This window comes from Moschus berezovskii, chromosome 8, assembly GCF_049115385.1.
Source record: "Moschus berezovskii isolate FMDL1 chromosome 8, NW_MosBer_1.0, whole genome shotgun sequence".
NCBI classification, from domain to species: Eukaryota; Metazoa; Chordata; class Mammalia; order Artiodactyla; family Moschidae; genus Moschus; species Moschus berezovskii.
The window spans coordinates 102,332,620-102,360,580 of NC_142467.1; the positions used below are offsets into that span (position 1 = coordinate 102,332,620).

At 41.6% G+C, this 27,961-nt stretch overlaps 1 pseudogene; it reads right to left on the reverse strand.

Moving 5' to 3' along the window:
- Positions 1-12,354: 12,354 nt before the first annotated feature.
- On the reverse strand, positions 12,355-13,457 carry LOC129559276 (olfactory receptor 7A10-like; annotated as a pseudogene).
- Between the last annotated feature and the right edge of the window lie 14,504 nt (positions 13,458-27,961).

Consider the following 27,961-nt stretch of genomic DNA (forward strand, 5'->3'; position numbering starts at 1 on the left):
TTGCTATGGTCTCTTTTGTTTCTTTTGCATTTATCTCTGCCCTAATTTTTACGGTTTCTTTCCTTCTACTGACCCTGGGGTTCTTCATTTCTTCCTTTTCTTATTTTTTTAGATGTAGGGTTAGGTTATTTAGTTGACTTTTTTCTTGTTTCTTGAGGTGTGCCTGTATTGCTATTAACTTCCCCCTTAGCACTGCTTTTACAGTGTCCCAGGGGTTTTGGGTTGTTGTGTTTTCATTTTCATTCATTTCTATGCATATTTTGATTTCTCTTTTGATTTCTTCTCTGATTTGTTCATTATTCAGCAGCGTGTTGTTCAGCCTCCATATGTTGGCATTTTTAATAGTTTTTCTCCCGTAATTGAGATCTAATCTTACTGCACCGTGGTCAGAAAAGATGCTTAGAATGATTTCATTTTTTTTGAATTTATCAAGGCTAGATTTATGGCCCAGGATGTGATCTATCCTAGAAAGGTTCCTTTTGCGCTTGAGAAAAAAGTGAAATTCATTGTTTTGGGGTGAAATGTCCTATAGAGATCTATTAGGTCTAACTTGTCTATTGTATCTTTTAAAGTTTGTGTTTCCTTGTTAATTTTCTGTTTAGTTGATCTATCCATAGATGTAAGTGGGGTATTAAAATCTCCCACTATTATTGCATTGTTGTTAATTTCCGCTTTCATACTTGTTACAAATTGTCTTACATATTGTGGTGGTCCTATGTTGGGTGCATAAATATTTATAATTTTTATATCTTCTTCTTGGATTGATCCTTTGATCATCATGTAGTTTCCTTCTTTGTCTCTTTTCACAGCCTTTGTTTTAAAGTCTATTTTATCTGATATGAGTGTTGCTACTCTTGCTTTCTTTTGGTCTCTATTTGCATGGAATATCTTTTTCCAGCCCTTCACTTTCAGTCTGTATGTGTCCCTCGTTTTGAGGTGGGTCTCTTGCAGACAACATATATGGGGGTCTTGTTTTTGTATCCATTCAGCCAGCCTTTGTCTTTTGGTTGGGGCATTCAAGCCATTTACGTTTAAGGTAATTATTCATAAGTATGATCCCGTTGCCATTTTCTTTATTGCTTTGGGTTTGAGTTTATACACCCTTTGTGTGTTTCCTGTCTTGAGAAGATCCTTTAGCATTTGTTGGAGAGCTGGTTTGGTGATGCTGAATTCTCTCAGCTTTTGCTTGTCTGTAAAGCTTTTGATTTCTCCTGCATATTTGAATGAGATCCTTGCTGGGTACAGTAATCTGGGCTGTAGGTTATTTTCTTTCATCACTTTAAGTATGTCTTGCCATTCCCTCCTGGCCTGAAGAGTTTCTGTTGAAAGATCAGCTGTTATCCTTATGGGGATCCCCTTGTGTGTTATTTGCTGCTTTTCCCTTGCTGCTTTTAATATTTGTTCTTTGTGTTTGATCTTTGTTAATTTGATTAATATGTGTCTTGATTTCGCCTTGGGTTTATCCTGTTGGGGACTCTCTGGGTTTCTTGGACTTGGGTGATTATTTCTTTCCCTATTTTAGGGAAGTTTTCAACTATTATCTCCTCAAGTATTCTCTCATGGTCTTTCTTTTTGTCTTCTTCTTCTGGGACTCCTATGATTCGAATGTTGGAGCATTTAACATTGTCCCAGAGGTCTCTAATATTGTTCTCATTTCTTTTAATTTGTTTTTTTTTTCCTCTCTGTTTCACTTATTTCTACAATTCTATCTTCTAGCTTGCTTATCCTGTCTTCTGCCTCTGTTATTCTACTGTTTGTTCCCTCCAGAGTGTCTGATCTCAACTATTGCATTTTTCATTGTATATTGACTCTTTTTTATTTCCTCTAAGTCCTTATTAAACCTTTCTTCCATCTTCTCAGTCCTCTTCTCCAGTTTATTTATCTGTAACTCCATTTGCTTTCAAGATTTTTGAATCATTTTCACCATCAAAATTCAAAATTCTTTATCAGGTAGATTCCCTATATCTTCCTCATTTGTTTGTGTTGCTGGGCATTTATCTTGTTCCTTTACTTGCTGGGTATTTCTCTGCCTATTCATCTTGCTTATATTGTTTTGCTTGGGGTGGCCTTTCCCTGTTCTGGCCGTTTGTGGAATTCTCTTTATTATGTAGTTTCCTTGCTGTGTTTGGGGTTGGATGGGTGACTTGTCAAGGTTCCCTGGTTATGGAAGCTTGTGTCGGTGTTCTGGTGGATGGAGCTGGATTTCTTTTCTCTGGAGTGCAATGAAGTGTACAGCAATGAGTTATGAGATTTCAGTGGGTTTGGAGTGACTTTGGGCAGCCTGTGTATTGAAGCTCAGGGTTATTTTCCTGTGTTGCTGGAGAATTTGCGTGGTATGTCTTGCTCTGGAACTTGTTGACCCTTGGGTGATGCTTGGTTTTAGTGTAGGTATGGAGACGTTTGATGAGGTCCTATCGATGAATGTTCCCTGGAGTCAGGAGTTCTCTGGTGTTCTCGGGATTCGGGCTTAAGCCTCTTGCCTCTGGTTTTTAGTCTTATTCTTCGAGTAGCCTCTAGACTTCTCTATCTGTCATTTCCAAGGTGGTTCCCTCTGTTTTAGCTTCTGTTTGCTGGTCTCTTCAGTGTCTAATTTCTGCCCTGATACTAGGGGGCGTGTGGACACTTTTTAAGGCTTAGTTTTTCAGTCCTTTTCTGAGAAGGGAGGAACGCTGCTGACAAATATCTCTGGCGTCTGTGGGGAGTGCTCGCAGCGTCTCAGCCACACTGGGATTGCCCCCGCTCACAGCACGTGTGCTGTCCCAGTCTACACTGCACAGGTTTTAGGTTGCTCTGCCAGGAACTGTCCGTGGCCAGTGCTGGGTTGTATGCACTTCCCAGGTCTGGGCGGCTCAAGTTCAGATTCTTGCATACTCCACAAAGGCGCAGACTTGGTTGGGCCTGCATTTTGTGCCTTCACCGGTCTGAGCAGCTCAGGTGACCAGGTGTTTGGCGAGCGCAGTTGCTGCGACTTATCACCTCCCCAGTCCCTCAGTTCAGTTCAGTTCAGTTCAGTCGCTCAGTCTTGTCCGACTCTCCGAGACCCCATGAACCACAGCACACCAGGCCTCCCTGTCCATCACCAACTCCCAGAGTTCACTCAAACTCATGTCCACAGAGTCGGTGATGCCATCCAGCCATCTTATTCTCTGTCGTCCCCTTGTCCTCCAGCCCCCAACCTTTCCCAGCATCAGAGTCTTTTCCAGTGAGTCGACTCGTCGCATGAGGTGGCCAAAGTATTGCAGTTTCAGCTTTAGCATCAGTCCCTCCAATGAACATCCAGGATTGATCTCCTTTAGAATGGACTGGTTGGATCTCCTTGCAGTATAAGGGACTCTCAAGAGTCTTCTCCAACACCACAGTTCAAAAGCATCGATTCTTCGGCGATCAGCTTTCTTCACAGTCCAACTCTCACATCCATACATGACCACTGGAAAAACCATTGCCTTGACTAGCGGACCTTGGCTGGCAAAGTAATGTTTCTGCTTTTTAATATACTATCAAGTTTGGTCATAACTTTCCTTACCATTCAGTTTTCTGGGTGTATAACTGGCGCACCTTCTCAGGCGGATATCGACTGGCCCGAGCCCAAGAAGTCTCGATTAGCAACAAGCCTGCCTGCAGTTTGTATCGGACGCCTTTCCTGGGCCGCGGTTGCCCCCTCTGGCTCTGGCTGCCCTCCCTGCCTGTCTTGGCGGGGGATGGGGGATGGGCCGACTGCAGCCGGCTCGCTCTGCTCAGCCCTTTGTTCTGTGAGCGGGGCTGGTGGAGTCTTAGGTTAGAGCTTTCGAAGCTATCCCAGTCTGCTTTGCTATCCCCAGTTCTCTCAGATTGCCCTCGGGGCATTCAAGCCCAGTCCTCTCTCTAAGCAGTTCAGCCGGCTCCTCCCTGCCCAGCCCCCACTTGCTAATGGAGTATGCAGGCGTCTGTGCTGCTTCTCCACTGGGAGTTACCGTTTGGCAGGTAATCTGTGGGTTTTAATTATTTCTTTTTCCTCCCGGTTATGTGGCCCTCTGAGCTTCCAAGGCTCTCCACAGATTTGCCAGTGAGAGTGTTTCCTGGTGTTTGGAAACTTCTCTCTTTTTAAAGCCTCCCTTCCCAGTACGGAGCTCCATCCTTACTTCTTTTGTCTTCCTTTTTATCTTTTATGTTTTTTCCTACCTCCTTTTGAAGACAATGGACTGCTTTTCTGGGTGCCTGATGTCCTCTGCCAGCATTCCGAAGTTGTTTTGTGGACTTTACTCCACGTTCAAATGTTCTTTTGATGAATTTGTGGGGGAGAGAGTGGTCTCACCATCCTATTCCTCCGGCATCTTGTTCCTTCTCCAGAGATTCATTTTTAATGCCAAGCCTGTGTAACCGCTGTTTCCAAAGTCAGTGCCGAACCTGGAATGCAGCTTTGTTTTTTCAGAGCTCAGGGCTGTCACACGCCACAATAGTTGTTCGTGGCCCTTTCCCCTTGTGAAACTTAACCCATATTTTGATTGCATTTCATTCATATTCTTCAATTCCTCAGTGAAGTGAAGGGCTGTAGTCATGGTGTTTTAGCTGTAATTTTCTTTCATGTGAATACCCACACTGAGAGGATACCATGAGAAATATATCTAATGAATGCTATTGCAAGAGAATACTTTCAAGAAAAAAAAAGAATTCTTTGGTCTGTGTTTCTCATTAATATACAGTCAAGTATGCACCATCTTTTAAAATAAAAAGAATGCCATCACTTCACTGTGTTTTCCCTCCTCTGCTAATAAGGATATTTCTATACTCCAGTTAATTACAAAGATCCTTGGACTTATTTTCCACTTTTACAAGAAACACTTTACATCTCCCATTCTGTCTTCTAATTGGGCTTCCAAGGTGGCACTAGTGGTAAAAAACCCTCCTGACAATGCAGGAGTTGTAAGAGATGCAGGTTCAATACCTGGGTCAGGAAGATCCCCTGGGGAGGGCATGGCAACCCACTCTAGCGTTCTCTTGGAGGAGTCTGGCGGACTACACTCTGCAGGGTCAAAAGAGTCAGACAGGACTGAAGAAACATAACATGGCACTTCAATTTAATTTTCAACATTGACCTTTGCTTTTCTGAGTACAATATTCACTTCTTTCTTCAGTTCAGTTCAGTTCAGTCGCTCAGTCGTGTCTGACTCTTTGCGACCCCATGAACCACAGCACACCAGGCCTCCCTGTCCATCACCAACTCCCGGAGTTCACTCAAACTCATGTCCACAGAGTCGGTGATGCCATCCAGCCATCTCATTCTCTGTCGTCCCCTTCTCCTCCTACCCCCAATCCCTCCCAGCATCAGAGTCTTTTCCAGTGAGTCAACTCGTCCCATGAGGTGGCCAAAGTATTGGAGTTTCAGCTTTAGCATCAGTCCTTCCAATGAACACCCAGGATTGATCTCCTTTAGAATGGACTGGTTGGATCTCCTTGCAGTACAAGGGACTCTCAAGAGTCTTCTCCAGCACCACAGTTCAAAAGCATCAAGTCTTCGGCGATCAGCTTTCTTCACAGTCCAACTCTCACATCCATACATGACCACGGGAAAAACCATAGCCTTGACTAGACGGACCTTTGTTGGCAAAGTAATGTCTCTGCTTTTTAATATGCTATCTAGGCTGGTCATAACTTTCCTTCCAAGGAGTAAGCGTCTTTAAATTTCATGGCTGCAATCAGCATCTGCAGTGATTTTGGAGCTCCCAAAAATAAAATCTGACACTGTTTCCACTGTTTCCCCATCTATTTCGCATGAAGTGATAGGACCAGATGCCATGATCTTCGTTTTCTGAATGTTGAGCTTCAAGCCAACCTTTTCACTCTCCTCTTTCACTTTCATCAAGAGGCCTTTGAGTTCCTCTTCACTTTCTGCCATAAGGGTGGTGTCATCTGCATATCTGAGGTTATTGATATTTCTCCCAGCAATCTTGATTCCAGCTTTTGCTTCTTCCAGCCCAGCGTTCCTCATGATGTACTCTGCATATAGGTTAAATAAGTAGGGTGACAATATACAACCTTGACGTACTCCTTTTCCTATTTGGAACCAGTCTGTTGTTCCATGTCCAGTTCTAACTGTTGCTTCCTGACCTGCATACAGGTTTCTCAAGAGGCAGGTCAGGTGGTCTGGTATTCCCATCTCTTTCAGAATGTTCCACAGTTTATTGCAATCCACACAGTCAAAGGCTTTGCATAGTCAATGAAGCAGAAATAGATGTTTTTCTGGAACTCTCTTGCTTTCTCCATGATCCAGCGGATGTTGGCAATTTGATCTCTGGTTCCTCTGCCTTTTCTAAAACCTGCTTGAACATCTGGAAGTTCACGATTCACATATTGCTGAAGCCTAGCTTGGAGAATTTTGAGCATGACTTTACTAGCGTGTGAGATGAGTGGAAATGTGCGGTAGTTTGAGCGTTCTTTGGCATTCCCTTTCTTTGGCATTGGAATGAAGACTGACCTTTTCCAGTCTTGTGGCCATTGCTGAGTTTTCCAAATTTGCTGGCATATTGAGTGCAGCACTTTCACAGCATCATCTTTCAGGATTTGAAATAGCTCAATTGGAATTCCATCACCTCCACTAGCTTTATTTGTCGTGATGCTCTCTAAGGCCCACTTGACTTCATATTCCAAGATGTCTGGTTCCAGGTGAGTGATCACGCCATCGTGATTATCTTCGTCGTGAAGATCTTTTTTGTACAGTTCTTCTGTGTATTCTTGCCACCTCATCTTAATATCTTCTGCTTCTGTTAGGTCCATACCATTTCTGTCCTTTATCGAGCCCATCTTTGCATGAAGATGCATCTTCTTTCTTAGGCATCATAAATAAGATAATGAATGAATAAAGCAAACAAGCAACCAATCACAGTGAATTGGGGGTCATAGTTTAGGGAGGATTGGCTCAGGTAAGCATTCTTGGTTTTCCTTCTCTCTGATTCACTCCTACAATATCTACGGGGCTTTCAGACTCAAGGATTGTGATCTCTGAGAGGACAGTCTCCAGAAGGAATCACAAATTCCCCCTGGATGGTTGATGGTAGAGATTGAAATCTTACCCCTGGCAAGATGGCAGGAAGGAGTGAAATAACGGTCTCTCAGTCAGGCTTTGAACACCCAAAAGAAACAATGGTGTCCCATTAAGCCCTGAATTTTCAACTATGAAGAATTTTGCTCCCTATATCTGTTCGTTGGGCACATATTCCTCTTGTTACTCCAAATTATAAGTACAGATGTTCACTTAACTCTTCTTTCCCCACTTTGAGGTGTCTCTCTTTTCACTGGGATCTCCAGACTTGGGGTAGAGGAGATGGGAGTCATATGAAATTTTCTTCCCTTACCCTGTTCAATGGGATTCCCAGGTGGCACTGGTTTCCTTGGTGGTTAAAAAGGTAAAGAATCCGCCTGCAATGCGGGAGACCTGGATTCACTCCCTGGTTGGGAAGATCCCCTGGAGGGGGGAATGTCTACACAGTCCAGTATTCTGACCTACAGAATTCCCATGGACAGGGGAGCCTGGCTGGCTACAGTCCACGGGGTCTCAAAGAGTTGGACATACTGAGCAACTTTCACTTTCACTCCTACATGTCGCTTGTGGTAAAGAACCCGCTGTCAATGCAGGAGACATAAGAGACACCAGGTTCGATCCCTGGGTCGGGAAGATCCCCTGGAGGAGGTCATGGCAACACACTCCAGTATTCTTGCCTGGAGAATCCCATGGACAGAGGAGCCTAGCAGGCTACAATCCGTGGGTGTCAAAACAGTCAGGCTCCTGCCGGGAGCCAGCGAGGGAAATCCTACCCATGGCAAAGGTCAATTGGGGAAGAGGCCTGGCAGGCAAAGGCTAATCAGGACTCCAGGAACCCCTGGACTTACCCGAGCATCTACCCCCCAAAAAACCGGAGTCTGACTGCCTTACTATTTCACGCCTCTTATCAAGTCCTCTAATACTTACGGGGGCTTCCCCCCAACCACCTTTCTCTGAAAACATTAATTCAGAGCTGTAGTTAAAAAGTTCTCCTAGACTTAATAGGAGTGTTCCAATCCAAGCCCCTCTGATAGCTTTCTAACTTGCCTGACAATTTTGTCCGTGCTCTTACAACTACGAATGTGACTGTTACAGCCTCCCAGCCATGCAAGGACAGAAAGCCTAATATTCTAAAATACAGGAATTTGTTGAAGAAGTTAAAATTATTAGAATAGTACTAAAAAAGATTTCATTTCAATGCTTGCTGCAAAGTTTCCATATTTTCTATTGTATCCTTGGAAATATATTAATCACATATAGAGAAAATAAGTAGTAGCCTTTGATTTAACCACATCAGATCTTAAGTTAATAAATTCCTTTCTTGTAGCTCACTACACCCTTGCCTTATAGGAATGTAACCTTGTCATGTGTCTTTGGAGAATAGCGCCTGACTTTAGGAAAATCACCTTGAAAGAATATAAGCCTTTTTCTAGCTAACTAAACCTTTGATAGTAGAGAGGGCCATAAACTGTTAGCAGGCCTCCTGGCCAGAAGATGATGTAAACCAACTAAAACTTTTGTATATCACGAGACATACAAAAATAAGCCCTGATCCTGATAAGGGTCAAGATTGCTGACCCCGCGTGATTCTGGCGTGACTCTATACCTCCCTTTCTCTATTTTTTATGTGCACAACTTAGGGTATAAAAGCAGCACTGGAAAATAAAGTTTTGGGCCTTGCTCACTGAAGCTTTGTCTCCCCATGTCGTTCTTTCTCTTTTTCCATCCTTTTCTCTGTTCTCCTTTTCCTGGTTGAGATCCTTGGAGTGCTGGGCCCTCTGAGTTTACTTATCTGCCTGGGCTTCTAAGACCCACTCGAGGGGGTGCCCTGGTGGGGTGCCTCCAGTGATTTGAGAGGGCGCCTGCGGCCTATGTAAACAGAGTAAACCCCGTGCTGGGGTTTTATTGGTTTCCTGCGTAAACCAAGGAATTTTCAGCCCCTGTCTCTCTCTCTCTTTCTCTCTCTCTCTCGCTGACGCTGACGCCGTTCATCCCGAGGATAGCCTGGGTCCATATCGAGGCAGGTCCCCGATAGACTCCCATCACCGAGTTAGTGATGTCATCCAACCACCTCATCCTGTATTGCCCTCTTTTCCTCCTGCCCTCAGTCTTTCCCAGCATCAGGGGCTTTTCCAATGAGTCAGGTCTTCACATCAGGTGACCAAATTATTGGACCTTCAGCATCAGTCCTCCCATGAATATTCAGGGTTGATTTTCTTTAGAATACACTAGTTTGATCTCCTTGAAGTCCAAGGGACTCTCAAGAGTCTTCTCCAGCACCACAGTTCAAAAGCATCAATTCTTTGGCTCTCAGTCTTATTTAAGACAACTTACTTGTGACAAACTCATTTTTTTTTCCTGTAAACTATGTTAACCTAGATATAGAAATGGGTGAACTGTCCACAGTTTGGTTTTAGAGAGACAAGCACTACAACCAGGCACAGGATCATGGATGAGCCTTAGAAGTACTGTATAGAGCTGTTGCTGCTGCTGTTACTAAGTTCCTTCAGTCGTTTCTGACTCTATGCGACCCCATAGATGGCAGCCCACCAGGCTCCTCTGTCCTTGGGATTCTCCAGGCAAGATTAATGGAGTGGGTTGCTATTGGGGACCAGTCTCGATATGGACCCAGGGTATCCTCGGGATGAACGGCGTCGGCGTCAGAGAGAGAGAGAAAGAGAGAGAGAGAGACAGGGGCTGATGATTCCTTGGTTTACGCTGGAAACCAATAAAACCCCAGCACGGGGTTTACTCTGTTTACATAGGCCGCGGGCGCCCTCTCGAATCACTGGAGGCACCCCACCAGGACACCCCCTCAAGTGGGTCTTAGAAGCCCAGGCAGATAAGTAAACTCAGAGGGCCCAGCGCTCCAAGGATCTCAACCAGAAAAAGGAGAACAGAGAAAAGGATGGAAAAAGAGAAAGAACGACATGGGGAGACCAAGCTTCAGTGAGCAAGGCCCCAAACTTTATTTTCCAGTGCTGCTTTTATACCCTAAGTTGTGCACATAAAAAATAGAGAAAGGGAGGTATAGAGTCACGCCAAAATCATGCGGGGTCAGCAATCTTGACCCTTATCAGGATCAGGGCTCATTTTTGTATGTCTCGTGATATACAAAAGTTTTAGTTGGTTTACATCATCTTCTGGCCAGGTGGCCTGCCAACAGTTTATGGCCCTCTCTCTTAACAAAGGTTAGTTAGCTAGAAAAAATCTTATATTCTTTTAAGATGATTTTCCTAAAGTCAGGTGCTAGACACATGACAAAGTTACATTCCTATAAGGCAAAGGTGTAGTGAGCTACAAGAAAGGAATTTATTAACTTAAGATCTGATGTGGTTAAATCAAAGGCTACTACTTATTTTCTCTATATGTGATTAATATATTTCCAAGGATACAATAGATAGAGGAAACTTTGCAGCAAGCATTGATTCAACACTGAAATCTTTTTTAGTACTATTCTAATAATTTTAACTTCTTCAACAAATTCCTGTATTTTAGAGTATTAGGCTTTCTGTCCTTGCATGGCTGGGAGGCTATGAACAGTCACATTCATAGTTGTAAGATCCCGGACAAACTTGTCATGCAAGTTAGAAAGCTATCAGAGGGGCTTGGATTGGAACACTCCTATTAAGCCAAGGAGAACTTTTTAACTACAGCTCTGAATTAATGTTTTCAGAGAAAGGTGGTTGGGGGGAAGCCCCCGTAAGTATTAGAGGACTTGATAAGAGACGTAAGATAGTAAGGCAGTCAGACTCCAGTTTTCTTTGGGGTAGATGTTCAGGTAAGTCCAGGGGGTTCCTGGAGTCCTGATTAACCTTTGCCTGCCAGGCCTCTTCCCCAATTGACCTTTGCCATGGGTAGGATTTCCCTCGCTGGCTCCCGGCAGGTTGCCATTTCCTTCTCCAACTGTGTAGAGACTGAAAGCTAATTACAGAGACTGGCAGCTAATTATAGATTCACAGGAAATCTAGTATAACTTGGAACAACTCCAAGCCATACCATCTCATTTGATAATAAATACATTATGTTTTAATATTTTATTTTATGATGGATGGTTACTCAGCCTGCTAACAAATATAATCATCAGTGGAACGATCTTAAGAGCAAAGATAATAATCTACTGCTTGTTATGTTTCACTGTGTTCTAACATTTGCAAATGGCATTGCCGATTACTCTCATCCACACAACTCTATTAAAAAGTGATTTCATTGATGTTTCTTTCCTGATAGCCAGGAGAGCTTGCAAGAACATGCATTTTTGTGCAAAACAGGCTGACCCTGGGTCTTATGTCTATACAAGAAAGCACATTCTTATGATTCGGTTTTGATCGTGATAGTTGAAGGAATTGCTATGTGAGATAAATAGTGGGTGATACTGCCCATTCACTGCTCATTTTGTTTCTGACAACATTTAGAATGGATGTTAAGTTTTATTTAGAACAGTGGAAAAAGTAACAGCTGTAGGCATCATCTGAAATTTTTAAGTAGGATGAGTGAGATAATTCAATAAGAAAAAATAAAAACAGGTTCATCAATCACCTTATACATTTACACTGATATTCCATACTTTAATGAATATACATACAGCTTAAAAATAAATGGCATGAATAATAATACAAAGTATCATTTAAAATTTGTATAAATATATGCAATGTCATCTCTGATTCATATTGTCATATGACTCTGACTAAGTCATAATATGGCTGAAGATCATATTAAGTCAATTGATTTACTTCAGTTTCTGTTTCTGTGTAGACTACAAGGGCAGATCTGTATTTTATAATCAGCTTTGCTAATGACTATGGTAGGGAATGTGTACATAGAGTCTGATAAGAGAATAGAATCCTATTCAGGAGACTAAAACCCAATGACCTTTTATAAAACAGACTGTTTTGTTAAGGTCTACATTATCAGGAACACCAGTTCAGGCCATAAAAAGGAATGATGGACCCAGAAGTGAAAAATTGTAGTCTCAGGTTTTTCCTTTCCCAGAATGTTATAAAAATGAATTCTGTAGTTTAGTTTTTTTCTGATGAAGTGGTAACTCATGACTATTCTTCTAGCAAAACTAAGATGCATCAATGCATCACCTGCGATGGTATTTGTCATTTTATTTTGTTAATTTATTTTTTAATGGTATTTGTCATTTTAAAAGAAATTGTTCTTAATAAACCCAAGCAGTTTCATGAGATAAATGAGAATTTCCAACTTTTTGATATCAAAACTTGGGGATGAAGTAGGAAAAATAGGAAGAAAGAATAGAAGGAAAGAAAAATGGATATTTGACAAAGAAGAGTAATTAAATGAGTAATTAAATTGTGTAGAGAAGTTGAAAAAAATTAGAATTCCAGGAAATAAATAACAGGGTAACTTGTACTTCCAAAGTCTGATAAAAAAATCACAACTACTGACTCTAAGACTTTGAGATCTGCAATCTTGGGCACTTCTCCAAATCCAGAATAATTGACCTTTTTAGACTTGCCATCACAAAGAATCTTTTCAGAGCCTCCTTTATGTCTTTGTTTCTCAGACTGTAGATAAAGGGGTTCAGCATGGGTGTGACCACAGTGTACATCACCGAGGCTGTTGCACTTGAGTGGGAGCTGTGGGCAGCAGCAGAGCTAAGGTACACTCCTAGGCTCGTACAAAAGAATAAGGAGACAACTGAGAGGTGAGATGCACAGGTAGAAAATGCTTTATACTTCCCCTGAGCTGATGAGATTCTGCATATACAGGAAACTATCTTTGAGTAAGAATAAAGGATACCAGCCAGCGGACCACCACCCAGAAGCACAACTGTAAGATACATCACCATATTATTAAGAAAGGTGTCAGAACAGGCAAGTTGGGTTATCTGACTGAGGTCACAAAAAAAGTCAGGGATTTCCACAATAGTGCAAAAAGGAAGCTGTAACAAAATTAAACTTTGTAACAAGGAATTCAGGACACTGATGGTCCAGGACACCAGAACCAGCAGAAAGCAGAGCCGAGGGTTCATAATGACCATGTAGTGCAGGGGGTGACAGATGGCCACAAAGCGGTCATAGGCCATCACCGTGAGGAGGAAGATGTCCAATAATGCAGAGAGGAGGAAAAAATAAATTTGTGCAATGCAACCTTCATAGGTGATAACTTGGCTCTGTGTTTGGATGTTCCACAACATCTTTGGGATAGTGGTAGAGGTGAAACAAATGTCTACAAAGGACAGATTGGAGAGAAAGAAGTACATGGGAGTGTGTAGGTGGGTGTCTGAGCTGACTGCCAGGATGATGAGCAGGTTTCCAAACACAGTGATCAGGTACATGGAAAGAAAAAGCCCAAATATGAGGGCCTGTAGTTCTGGTTCCTCTGAGAATCCCAGAAGAAGAAATTCTGAAATTTGTGTATTATTCCCCAATTCCATGAAGTAGAGGTGACTACCTGGAAACAAAACAAATGACATGACTGATTTTATCTGAAATTGGCATTGTAACAAGGTTGAAATTCTAAAATTTTGCATTCAAAAATTAAAATCCATAATTTTTGTATGAAAATTTCTCCTTCAAGAAATCCCCTGTGCCATCTCTGAGTACCAACTCCTGGCCCATATCCAGCCTTCTCCCCAAATAGTCATGTTTTTGGGAGTTTAGATGAGAAATTCTGCCATGTTTTGGGGGAATATAAATTGAGGACTGACCTACTTCTAGATAAAGAGCATACTGTACTGAGAGATAGTTGATATGAAGAAAGAGATCTAGTATGAAGAAAAAGTTAATGGGGGTATTATGCTTTATTTTCTTGGGCTCCAAAATCACTGTGGATGGTGACTGCACCATGGAATTAAAAGATGCTTGCTCCTTGAAAGAAAAACTATGACAAACTTAGATAGCATATTAAAAAGCAGAGACATCACTTTGTTGACAAAGGTCCTTATAGTCAAAACCATGGTTTCTCCAGTAGTCATGTACAGATGTGAGAGTTGGACCATAAAGAAGGCTGAAGGCCAAAGAATTGATGCTTTTGAACTGTAGTGTTGGAGAAGACTATTGAGAGTCCCTTGGACTGCAAGATCAAACCAGTCAATTCTAAAGGAAGTCAGCCCTGAATATTCATTGGAAGGACTGATGCTGAAGCTGAAGCTCCAATCCTATCTGATGCAAAGAGATGACTCTGCAAAAAACCCTGATGCTGGGAAAGATTGAGGGCAGGAGGAGGAGAGGGCCACAGAGGATGAGATGGTTGGATGGCATCACCCGACTCAATGGACATGAGTTCGAGCAAACTTCAGGAAATGGTGAAGTACAGAGAAGCCTGGTGTGCTGCAGTCCATGGGGTTACAAAGGGCTGGACATGTCTGAGTGAACAACAAGAACAATGTTTTATGAAGTGTTCAGATAGTCCGCCAAACATCTGAACAGAGACCTCATGGAATTGAGGGCCGGAGATGTGAGGTTATCTGAAGGAAATGCGTGTGGTGGACAGAGACAACTCCAAGGTGGAAGGACCTGAAAAGGTATTTGTTTTAGAAAATCAAGTTTGAAAGGAAGCTTTTGTATCCACGGGAAAGTCCATGAGGTAGAGTGATGAGATATAGTATCAGAAAATTTGGAGGTACTAAGAGGCCTCCTTGCAATGACCAGGCTATTCTCAATCTCAGGCACACAATTAGGAAAACAATGTCACAAGTCCAGCTGTCAACATTAGATTATTTTTCTTTCCTAAGTGTACCAATAGTACCTAAAGTCCAGTACTATTTTTGCAGAGTCAGCTCTTTGCATCAGATAGCCAAAGGATTGGAGCTTCAGTTTCAATAGTACCTAAATACCCTGGACACATAAAACAGGGCTCTATTTAAATATGACAATTTTGTATTCAGTCTGGCTTTCTGTGGGAGTGGGCTATGGGTAGGGGAGGGTGGTTCAAGAGGAAGGTGATACACACACACACACACACACACACACACACACACGTATATAAAAGTGAAAAGTGAAAGTGAAAGTCACTCAGTTGTGTCTGACCCTTTGCGACCCCATGGGCTATACAGTCCATGGAACTCTCCATACCAGAATACTGGAATTGGTAGCCTTTCCCTTCTCCAGAAGATCCTTCTAACCCAGGGATCAAACCCAGGTCTTCCACACTGCAGGCAGATTCTTTACCGGCTGAGCCACAAGGGAAGCCCAAGAATACTGGAGTGGGTAACCTATCCCTTCTCCAGTCGCTCTTCACGACCCAGGAATCAAACTGGGGTCTCCTGCATTGCAGGCAGATTCTTTACCAACTGTTATCAGGGAAGCCCGTCCTATATAGTTATGGCTGATTTGCGATGTTGTCTGGCAGAAATCAACACAACATCGTAAACCAATTTTCTTCTGATTAAAAAAAAGACTCCATCTTCTTTTTTTAGACTGCATATGGAATGGGTGAATTTAACTCTGATGACCATTATATATACTACTGTGAGAAATAATTCCTTAGAAGAAATGGAGTAGCCATCACAGTCAACAAAAGAGTCCAAAATGTAGTACTTGGGTGCAATCTCAAAAACGACAGAATGATCTCTGCTCGTTTCCAAGGCAAACCATTCAATATCACAGTAATCCAAGACTATGCCCCAACCAGTAATGCTGCAGAAGTTGAAGTTGAATGGTTCTAATAAGACCTACAAGACCTTCTAGAACTAACACCCCCCAAAAGATGTCCTTTTAAAACATTAAAAGCTCAACATTCAGAAAACAAAGATCATGGCATCTGGTCCCATCACTTCATGGGAAATAGATGGAAAAACAGTGGAAACAGTGTCAGACTTTATTTTTTGGGGCTCCAAAATCACTGCAGATGCTGATAGCAGCCAGGAAATTAAAAGACGCTTACTCCTTGGAAGGAAAGTTATGACCAGCCTAGATAGTATATTAAAAAGCAGAGACATTACTTTGCCAACCAAGGTCCGTCTATTCAAGGCTATGGTTTTTCCCGTGGTCATGGATGGATGTGAGAGTTGGACTGTGAAGAAAGCTGATCGCCGAAGAATCGATGCTTTTGAACTGTGGTGTTGGAGAAGACTCTTGAGAGTCCCTTATACTGCAAGGAGATCCAACCAGTCCATTCTAAAGGAGATCAATCCTGGGTGTTCATTGGAAGGACTGATGCTGAAGCTGAAACTGCAATACTTTGGCCACCTCATGCGACGAGTCGACTCACTGGAAAAGACTCTGATGCTGGGAAAGGTTGGGGGCGGGAGGAGAAGGGGACGACAGAGAACGAGATGGCTGGATGGCACGACTGACTCGATGGACATGAGTTTGAGTGAACTCCGGGAGTTGGTGATGGACAGGGAGGCCTGGCGTGCTGTGATTCATGGGGTCGCGGAGAGTCGGACACGACTGAGCGACTGAACTGAACTGAACTGAGGGGACTGGAATGCAAAAGTACGAAGTAAAAAAGTAGGAGTAACAGGCAAGTTTGGCCTTGGAGTACAGAATGAAGCTAATAGAGTTTTGCCAAGAGAACGCACTGGTCATAGCAAACTCCTCTTCCAACAACACAAGAGAAGACTCTACACATGGACATCACCAGATGGTCAATACTGAAATCAGATTGATTATATTCTTTGCAGCCAAAGACGGAGAAGCTCTATATAGTCAGCAAAAACAAGACTGGAAGCTGACTGTGGCTCAGATCATGAACTCCTTATTGCCAAATTCAGACTTAAATTGAAGAAAGTAGGGAAAACCACTAGACCATTCATGTATGACTTAAACCCCTTACGATTATACAGTGGAAGTGATGAATAGATTCAAGGGATTAGATCTGATAGACAAAGTGCCTGAAGAACTATGGATGAAGGTTCGTGACATCATAAAAGAGGCAGTGATCAAGACCATCCCCAAGGAAAAGAAATGAGAAAAGGCCTAATGGTTCTCTGAGGAGGCCTTACAAATAGCTATGAAAAGAAGAGAAGTAAAAGGCAAAGGAGAAAAGTAAAGATATACCCATTTGAATGCAGAGTTCCAAAGAATAGCAAGGAGAGATAAGAAAGCCTTCCTCAGTGATCAATGCAAAGAAATTGAGGAAAACAATAGAATGGGAAAGACTAGGGATCTCTTCAAGAAAATTAGAGATGCCAAGGAAACTTTTCATGCAAAGATGGGCACAATAAAGGACAGAAATGGTATGGACCTAACAGAAGCAGAAGATATTAAGAAGAGGTAGCAAGAACACACAGAAGAACTGTACAAAAAAGATCTTCATGACCCAGATAACTACAATGGTGTGATCACTCACCTAGAGCCAATCATCCTGGAATGTGAAGTCAAGTGGGCCTTAGGAAGCATCACTATGAACAAAGCTAGTGGAGGTGATGGAATACCAGTTGAGCTATTCCACATCCTAAAGAATGATGCTGTGAGAGTGTTGCACTCAATATGCCAGCTAATTTGGAAAACTCAGCAGTGGCCACGGGACTGGAAAAGGTCAGTTTTCATTCCAATCCTAAAGAAAGGCAATGCCAAAGAATGCTTAAACTACTGCACTGTTGCACTCATCTCCCATGCTAGCAAAGGAATGCTCAAAATTCTACAAGCCAGGCTTCAACAGTACATGAACATGAACTTCCAGATGTTCAAGCTGGATTTAGAAAAGCCAGAGGAGCCAGATATCAAACTGCCAACACCTGATGGATCATAAAAAAAGCAAGAGAGTTCCAGAAAAACATCTACTTCTGCTTTATTGACTACACCAAAACCTTTGACTGTATGGATCACAATAAACTGTGGAAAAGTCTTCAAGAGATGGGAATACCGGATGACCTTACCTGCCTCCTGAGAAATTTGTGTGCAGGTCAGGAAGCAATAGTTAGAACTGGACATGGAACAACAGACTGGTTCCAAATCGGGAAAGGAGTACGTCAACGCTGTATGTTGTCACCCTGATTATTTAACTTGTATGCAGAGTACGTCATGAGAAATGCTGGTTTGGATGAATCCCGAGCTGGAATTAAGATTGTTTGGAGAAATATCAATAACCTCAGATATGCAGATGACATCACACTTATGGCAGAAAGCAAAGAAGAACTAAAGAGCCTTTTGATGAGAGTGAAACAGGAGAGTGAGAAAGTTGGCTTAAAACTAAGATCATGGCATCCAGTCCCATCACTTCATGCCAAATAGATGGGGAAACAATGGAAACAGTGACAGACTTTATTTTCTGGGGCTCCAAAATCACTGCAGATGGTGACTTCAAGCTTGAAATTAAAAGACGCTTACTCCTTGGAAGAAAAACTATGACCAATCTAGACAGCCTATTAAAAAGCAGAGATATTATTTTGCCAACAAAGGTCCCTCTAGTCAAAGCTATGGTGTTTCCAGTAGTCATGTATGGATGTGAGAGTTGGACTATAAAGAAACCTGAGTGCAGAAGAATTGATGCTTTTGAACTGTGATGTTGGAGAAGACTCTTGAGAGTCCCTTGTACTGCAAGGAGATACAACCAGTTAATCCTAAAGGATATCAGTCCTGAGTGTTCATTGGAAGGACTAATGTTGAAGCTGAAACTCCAATACTTTGGCCACCTGATGCGAAGAACTGACTCATTGGAAAAGACCCTGATGCTGAGAAAGATTGAAGGCAGGAGCAGAAGGGTCGGCAGAGGATGAGATGGTTGGATGGCATCACTGACTCAATGGACATGAGTTTGAGTGAACTCCGGGAGTTGGTGATGGACAGGGAAGCCTGGCGTGCTGCAGTGCATAGGGTCGCAAAGAGTCGGACAGGACTGAGCTACTGAACTGAACTGAACTGATATCATCTATATGAATCTTCTTTTTTTAAACATTTCCACAAAAAGATACTCTCTTACAATAATTTACACAATAAGTTTCAGTTCAGTTCAGTTCAGTCGCTCAGTCGTGTCTGACTCTCCGCGACCCCATGAATCACAGCACGCCAGGCCTCCCTGTCCATCACCAACTCCTGGAGTTCACTCAAACTCATGTCCACAGAGTCGGTGATGCCATCCAGCCATCTCATTCTCCGTCGTCCCCTTCTCCTCTCGCCCCCAACCTTTCCCAGCATCAGAGTCTTTTCCAGTGAGTCAACTCGTCGCATGAGGTGGCCAAAGTATTGCAGTTTCAGCTTCAGCATCAGTGTGTAATTTTGATTTAATTCCATATCTTATATTCTCTACTAGACTGTGAGTGTCATGAGCCATGTATCAATGTCATACATAATCCTTAACACCCCATACTTAGTTTAGTTTCAAACAGTAGCTGAATAAACATATTTGCATAAAGGAATGAAAGACTATGTTCTCACAGAAATTGCCTATGATTAGAAAACAAAATGAAGCTGGAAAACAGTAACATAGATATGGAAGACATGCTGGAGGAATGCTTTTTACATTCTATTCGAGGCTCAGACCTGTTACAGTTACAGTCTATGCAGCTTTTAAGACCAAAAGAGAATACAGTAAAACACAAAAGAAAATATAAGGATGTGTCATATGTGGTAAATGTTTTTGGTTTTCTTTGTTTAGCTTCCTTGTGTGTTTGTGTGTGTATGCATAGGTGCATACATGTGTCTTTATTTCTTGTCTGTGCAAACATACTAGATCATATGTAAGTTGCCTGTTTACTCTGCCTGAGAGTGTGTGAAGTCGCTTCAGTTGTGTCTGACTCTGCAGTCCTTTGGACTGTAGCCTGCCACTCTCCTCTGTACATGGGATTCTCTAAGCAAGAATACTGGAGTGGGTAGCCACGCCCTCCTCCAGGGGATCTTCCTGACTCAGGGATTGAACCCATAACTCTTACATCTCCTGCATTGGCAGGTGGGTTCTTTACCACTTGGGCCACCTGTTTTACTCTACGACACAATCAAAAACATTTCTTATTCATCACAGTAAACACAAGAATAGTTTTGAAAGAAGCCTAGTTCCTGCTAAGAGAAAAACAATAAAAATAAAGAGCTCAACAAAAGAATTGGTTTGCAGAGAGAACATGAAGCAGTGCACGTGCTAAAGTGACCTCAGACCCAAGGAACCACACACTTACTGCATGTTTATTCCTCCACTGTCTTATTACAGTATCCATCTAATTCCCCTGAGGTGTGGGAATTAGTTATTCCTGTTTTTTCTATGTTTGAGTGCATTTATCACTTTTTAAAATTATGAGCTTTCTAGGTGGCTCAGTCAGTAAAGCATCCTCCTGCAATTCAGGAGACCCAGATTATACGCTTGAGTCAGGAAGATCCCGTGGGGAAGAAAATAGCAACCAGTTCCAGTATTCTTGCCTGGGAAATCCCATGGGCAGAGGAGTCTGATGGGCGACAGTCCATGAGGTCACAAAAGTCAGATGCGACTTAGGGACTGAAACACCACCATTTTTAATATGGTCCAATAGTAGATGAAGCTGGCCCTTTTCTCATTTTTTTTTTTTTCTGTTGCATCTTTCTTTGTTACTCTTGGGCTTTGTATTCTGATATCTTTTTGACAAACCTGTTGGTCACATTCTACTTTTGTTTCTGATTCCTATCCCAAAGGTAAAGTCCTCCCCCTCCAATATGCTGTAAAACCTTCCACATGCTACAAAAATCTTCCCCTTTCTTCATTTGGTTTATGCCTGAGGGATTTTTGTCACACATGCATTTATTTTATTGTAATCTTCTTTCTCCATTGGAATGTGAGACCCTAACAGACAGGGACCTCACCTGATTTGTTCACTGTTCACTCTTGTGGTTTCATAAAGATGTGCATTTATGTAGAAATAAATTTTATAAAACACAAAGAATATCAGAGGAAATAAAAACAAATTAAATATAGCTGATTCAAAACAACTTTACTAAACAATGTTGAATAGTAGTAAAAGAGTAAGATGAATCTGAAAGAAAATATACAAAATAACAACACTCAAGTTAACATAAGGTTAAATATAAATGAAATGGGTGCAATCTTATGAAAAGGATTGGAAATACAATTTTTAAAAAACAGTGAAGGAAGCAGTATCTAGCACTACAAGTTCCAAATATATAAACATGGATTTAAACATGCTTTTAAAAAAGATGTAAGCAATCTTAAGCTGAATACAAACACATGTGTTCCACAAGATGGCAGCAAAGGATGACTACTATGTTTAAAAATGGCAAAACCAACCAATATAATATTGTAAAATAATTTGCCTCCAATAAAAAATAAATTAATTACCTAAAAAAAAAAATAAAAAGCAATGGGTGGGAGGACAAAATATGACCAACTGATAGACTGGACAACTCATAATTTATAAACTCTCACACAACCCAACAAATACATCATGCATACATACATGTGCATTCATGCCTGCATGCTCAGTCACTTCAGTCATGTCTGACTCTTTGCAACCCCATGGAATGTAGCCCACCAGGCTCCTCTCACCATAGGATTTCCCAGGCAAGAATACTGGAGTTAGTTGCCATGCCTACCTCCAGGGGATTGTCCCAACCTGGGGATCAAATTCGTGTCTGCCTACATCTTCTGCATTGCAGGTGGATTCTTTACACACTGAACCACCTGGAAAGCATATATATATATATTTATATATATGCTTTAAGATGGGGTATATTTGAGAAATTATATATATAGAAAACATATATATAATATTTAAAAGGTAAATAGTAAATTTCTTTTAAAAATCATAATTTTTTGTTTGAAAGAATGCAAAAAAAAACCAACAACAAGAATAAAGGGAGAGAGGAATAGGGAATCTGTAGTAAGGGAACTGGCTGTAGCTTAGACCAGTTTTGGGTGAAATGGTGTCACAAAAAGACACCTAACACACCTATGTGGGGAAGGGGAAGAGTGGGGAGAGAAACACTACATGTATCACTATTTTCAGCAGTAAGAATTTTCAAAGTACTAAAAATATGTCTAATTCTCTCCTTCTTCCACATGTTGGAGTGCCATTCCTGACATTTTCTGAGTTGGTGATGAAATGATTTATAAAGGAAATAATACAACAACAAAAAAAGGAGTAAAATCACTCAGACACCAGTATACAAAATAAGAAGCTTACATAGACGATTAGCAGTAGAGAAAGTAAATGGCTAATAAACCTAAAACTATGTTCAATCTCTCAGCTAGTGAACTAATTGCAAAGTTAATCCCTTTAACATATGCCTGTTTATATATTAAATGCAATTTCTTTATCAAGTGAATATGCAGGGTGAGTGGAGCTTCTGTGAAATGTGTATCTCAACAACTGTGGTTACAAGGCAATAACTACTCCATTGATCTGTGTGTGCTCAGTGCATGCTCAGTCATGACTGAATCTTCGTAACCCAATGGACTGAAGCCGCCAGTCTCCTCTATCCATGGGATTTCCCAGGCAAGAATACCAGAGTGAATTTTCCAAGGGAAGATTCTCCAGGGGAATCTTCCTGACCCAGGAATCAAACCTGTGTCTCTTGTCTCCTGCATTGGCAGGTGGATCCTTTACCACTATGCCACATGGGATCCTAATAAATATAGAAGTTGCTCAAGTATACCCCATCTTAAAAATTAAAACAAATAAATGAAATGTCCTCATTTCACTGCAAACCATTCCTAATCTAATAGTTTATTTTCCTACTCCCTTAAACAGCAAAACTTCTGGGAAAGATTGAAGGCAGGGGGAAAGGGGATGACAGAGGATTAGACAGCTGAGATGGCATTACCAATTCGTGAGTTGGACATGAGTTTGTGTAAACTCCGGGAGACAGTGAAGGACAAGGAAGCCTGGCATGCTGGGGTTGCAGAGTCGGACACTGCTGAGCAACTGAACAACCCCCCCTCCCCATTTGTTCTTGAGTCTCATCCAACTAGATTTTCTTTCCCATCCCATAACTGTCAACATCAATCCTTGACTTGCTGAATCTGATAGACATTTGTTTTTTTAAGATATTAAATAAATTTATTATAAATTAGTCAATCAAACAAACAGTCATGGAGACCTCTATGTTCCAGGTCAGCTGTTTGTCTTTTCAAATGACGTCAGGTAAATGTTCATAGGTTTCACAGGTTTCACTCTCTCTAACTTTCTCCTGCAGTGCCCACTGGAGTCTTTTACTCACCCGGCTGGGATAGCTGAGAGGAAGGTCTTTATGTGGAAATCCAAATTCCTCCCTGGATGCTTGATGATGGAGACTGAAGGTCTGTCTTCCAACAAGAGAGCAGGAAGGAGTGAAGCAGAACAGGACTTGGGGGTGCAAATGCAAAAACCATGCCCACTCTGTCTCAAGGTGGAACTGCTCAGACATTGCAGCAGTGGAGACTGTCGTAGCTCCTTATAGTTTCTGAAACCTGCTCATTATACCTGCTCAGCATATTTTCCCTTGTTACTCCAACCTTGGTCACATGATTTCCTCAGGGGAACTTGTCTGGACAGAATGAATTCCCCCGCCTCCCCCCCCCCCCCCCGATTTGCTGATCCCAAGGGACCAGGTTAGAAGTTAAGTGTATTCAGTTCTTATTACTACTCCAGATTCTCTCCTGGCTTCCAGAGGTCTGACACTAAAATGTTCTTACAAACTTCAGTCATAATTTCCTCCAAGTCTAAGCCTGAGGAACCTGTCTTGACTTGGTATCTTGGGTCTTGAAGGCACTGGTTTATGGTGAGAAGGCAGCTCTTGATAAATCCAGAAAATTAGCATTATTTCTTCAATAAGGGAGAGAAGTATGTCCCTTTGCTATAAAATCATGGGTAAAATAACCCTTGGATTCATAATGCTTTCCTCACATCAATTAGGGATTTTATATTTTTAATAGAAGTGTTAAACTGTTTTTTCATCCTTTACTTATAAAATGTTTGGTAATTATAAGAGATACACTTAGATTTTTTGAAACACTGTAGGCAGAGCTTAGAATCATATATGTATTATCTCATTTAAATTTTACAACAGGCCATCCTATGAGGACTGTACAATTTTGAAACTTCTTCTAAATTTTCAGAATTGTGAGGTGATTGGCTCAACGTTATGAACTGAGTACAAAGGTCCATCTAGTCAAGGCTATGGTTTTTCCAGTGGTCATGTATGGATGTGAGAGTTGGACTGTGAAGAAAGCTGATTGCCGAAGAATTGATGCTTTTGAACTGTGGTGCTGGAGAAGACTCTTGAGAGTCCCTTGGACTGCAAGGAGATCCAACCAGTCCATTCTAAAGGAGATCAATCCTTGGTGTTCATTGGAAGGACTTATGCTAAAGCTGAAACTCCAATACTTTAGCCACCTCATGCGACAAGTTGACTCACTGGAAAAGACTCTGATGCTGGGAAAGGTTGGGGGCAGGAGGAGAAGGGGACGACAGAGAATGAGATGTCTGGATGGCATCACCGACTCGATGGACATGAGTTTGAGTGAACTCCGGGAGTTGTGAGTGACAGGGAGGCCTGGTGTGCTGTGATTCATGGGGTCGCAAAGAGTCGGACACGACTGAGCGACTGAACTGAACTGAACTGAAGGCATGTGCTTTGCTTACAACACAGACTATTTCCTAGTTCTTTTGCTCTGGGTCAGTGGTTCTCAATCAGAGATGATTTTGGCTCCAGAGAACACTTGGAAATATCTGGAGAAATATTTGATTGTCAGATCTGGGGAAGCGCAACTGAAACAAAGTGTGCTGAGGCCAGGAATACAGTTTAGCAGAACTAAAATGCACAGGACGTCCCCTAAGACAAAGAATTACCTATCACAATGTCAATATGGTGAGGCTGAGAAACATTGTTCACTCAATAAGCACTTCTCCCAACATCAAATGTGTGTGTGAATAACTAGGGAATATTTTTCAAATACAGACTCTGATTTGACAAGACTAGAGTGTTCTAGAGTTTCAGTATTTCTAACAAGCTCCCAGATGTTGTTGATGTTGCAGGTCAGGTCCTGTTCTGTGGACCACTCTGGTGAGTATCAAGACTGTAGACCAGTATTACATCAGGTGTAGGTATTTTAGATTTTCTCCATTAGGATTCTTCCTTCCCACCTCAGGTCTGATGAAATGTGGTCAGATGTTGGATCCAGTCATTTACTATCTGCATACCTAAGTTTACATGTGCTTCTTGAATATTTCCCTCTTGACAGGAAATAAACTTTTAACCTTTATTTCCTTATTTATAAACTGGGGAATTTCCACCTAAGGAGCTGGTGTGAGAAGTTGATGATATTTTAGAGTCACAGGAAATTGCATGGCACAAACAGATGCTCAATCCGTAGCACCTGTTATGATTTTGTCCAAGTTCCAAAATTACTAAGATCATTTGTACTCCCAGAGAATTTACTGATTAGAAATGAGTCCAGGATGACTGCTCTTGGGAGACAGTGAGATGTGATCTTGAAGGCATATCTTCTCCGAGGGCCCCACACAGGAAGCAGAGTGATTGTGAGGACACACATCACAATTGTTCTACACAGGACATAAACTGTGACACCCTCATATTGGCTCTATATAGCCTCAGGGAGAATTTTTACTCTCTCAATCGATTTTGCCATGTTTCTATGATCGACTAGGGCTTTCCTGGTGTTTCAGCAGTAAAGAATCCACCTGCAATGCAGAAGACGCAAGTTCCATCCTGGGTTGGGAAGATCCCCAGCAGTAGGAAATGTCAACCCACTACAGTATTCTTACCTGGGAAGTCCCATGGAGAGAGGAGACTGGTGGGCTACAGTCCATGTGATCACAAAGAGTTGGACAGGATTTAGAGACTAAACAGCAACAAATACCTTACTAAGTATGTGTGTAAAACTGCTTTTTCTTAAATCATACCTTTCCCCAACTCTTCTTATCTTCATTTGTTGCAAGTCTATAGCATATAATTGATACACATTTGCTGCTTATAGAAGTATAGACTCTTTGTGTGGTTGTTTCTTCCCCAGGTGGACTTTTTAAATTCTTCACAAGTATTGGTTTACTCTTACTTCATACTCTTAGGAGGTCCTGACCCATTGCTTTGAGTCTTGAATGTGCCTCAGGTGGGAGGAGTGTATGTCCCCACTGACTGGCTTTGACTTGGAAATGTCGCATACTTTGGTGGATAGAATGAGGGAAGACATGGGGTTAGTTAAGTCGCTCAGTCGTGTCTGACTCTTTGCGACCCCATGGACTGTAGCCCACAAGGCTTCTCCGTCCATGGGATTCTCCAGGCAAGAATACTGGAGTGGGTTGCCATTTCCTTCTCCAGGGGATCTTCCTGACCCAGGGATCTAACCCAGGTCTCCCGCATTGCAGGCAGATACTTTAACTTCTGAGCCACCAGGGAAGCCCCAGACATGGGGTGCTTAGTGCCAAAGGAGAAGCTCAAAGAAGCTTTGGGAAAGTCCACCCTTTCTATTACTGTCCCTCTCTATCACAAGAAAGAGCACCTCCCACATAGGAGCTGATCCATTGGCATGACTCCTAGAATGAAGATATGCATGCAGCCTAGCACGGGTCAGAGCCATAGACACCTTTCAGGATTTGTCTAATATGATAAAGCAAAGCTGACTGACTACTACCTTATATGTACAGCATTAAAGTGTTAGTCACTCAGTCATGTCCAGCTCTTTGTGACCCCATGGACTGTAGCTTGCCAAACTCCTCTATCCATGTGATTTTCCAAGCAAGAAAACCAGAGTGGGTTGTCATCTCCTTCCCCAGAGTATCTCCCCTGCCCAGGGATTGAACCCGGGTCTCCTGCATTGCAGGCAAATTCTTTACAGCCTAAGCCCCCGGTTTACACAGTGCTACACGTCAATTATATCTAAATAATACTGGAAGAAAAAGAAGGGCAAAGAACATTTTTCCTTTGGACATTTTTTTCATTTTTCCATTTTTCCAAAGGACAAAGATATACAGTTGTCCAGCAAATACATTAAAAGGTGGCCAATTACCATGACTATTCAAGTAAATGTATATCAAAACTATGCTGGGATATAATTTCACACCAGTTAGAATGTATTTTATTGAAAATTCAAGAGCTAATAAATACTGGAGAAGATGTGGAGAAAAGGAAACACTTTAGTACTGTTGGTGGGATAGTAAACTAGTACAGCCATCTTGCAAAACTATGGAAGCTCTTCAAGATATTAAAATAGAACTACAATATAATACAGCAATCCCACTTCTAGGATATATTCAAAAGAAGTGAAAAACATTATCTTAAAGGCCTATCTGCATGCCTACATTCATTCACTACAGTCATTGTATGGAGACAAACTGTTGACAGATAAATAGACCAAATGTGGTAGAAATAGACAAGGGACTTTAACTTTAAATAGAAGGAAACCTTGTCATTTGCAACAATATGGATGGACCTTGAAAGCATTATGCTAAATGAAGTAAATCAGAAAAAGATAAAAATTATATGATATCGCTTGTGTTTAATATAAAAAATGAACATATAGAAGAAAAGCAGAATGACTGTTGTAAGGTGCTGGGCCCGGGGATTGAGGAGTGATTGGCAAGAGAGTCCAAATTTTTAGATATGAGATAATAAGGTTGAAGATCTCATAAACAGCATGATTAACATAGTTGAAAATACTGTGTTGTATAATTGAAATTGCTGAGACAGTAGAACTGTGAGAGGTATAAGTAGAGTCTAGTTTCATCTTTCTAAGTGTGAATACCCAGTTTTCGCAGGACAATTTATTAAAGAGACAGTCTTTTCTCCACTGAGTATTCCTGGCTGGTTTGTCAAATATTAAGAGATCATGTCTGCATGGGTTTACTTCCAGGCTCTCCACTGTGGTAGACTGGTCTTAACATGTCTCTTATTATGCCAGCACTATGCTATTTTGATTACTACTGTTAGTAAAATAAAAGAAAAATTATGACTAGGTATTAGAAAAGGAAGAAGAAACTGAGCCCAAAACTAGAAGAAGAAAGGAAACAAAGATTGAATCAGAGATAAATATAATGATGGTAAGGAAAGCAATATCAAATATTTTTTTAAAAAGTGAGCTGGTTCTTTGAAAAGATAAAATTGACAAAACCTTAGC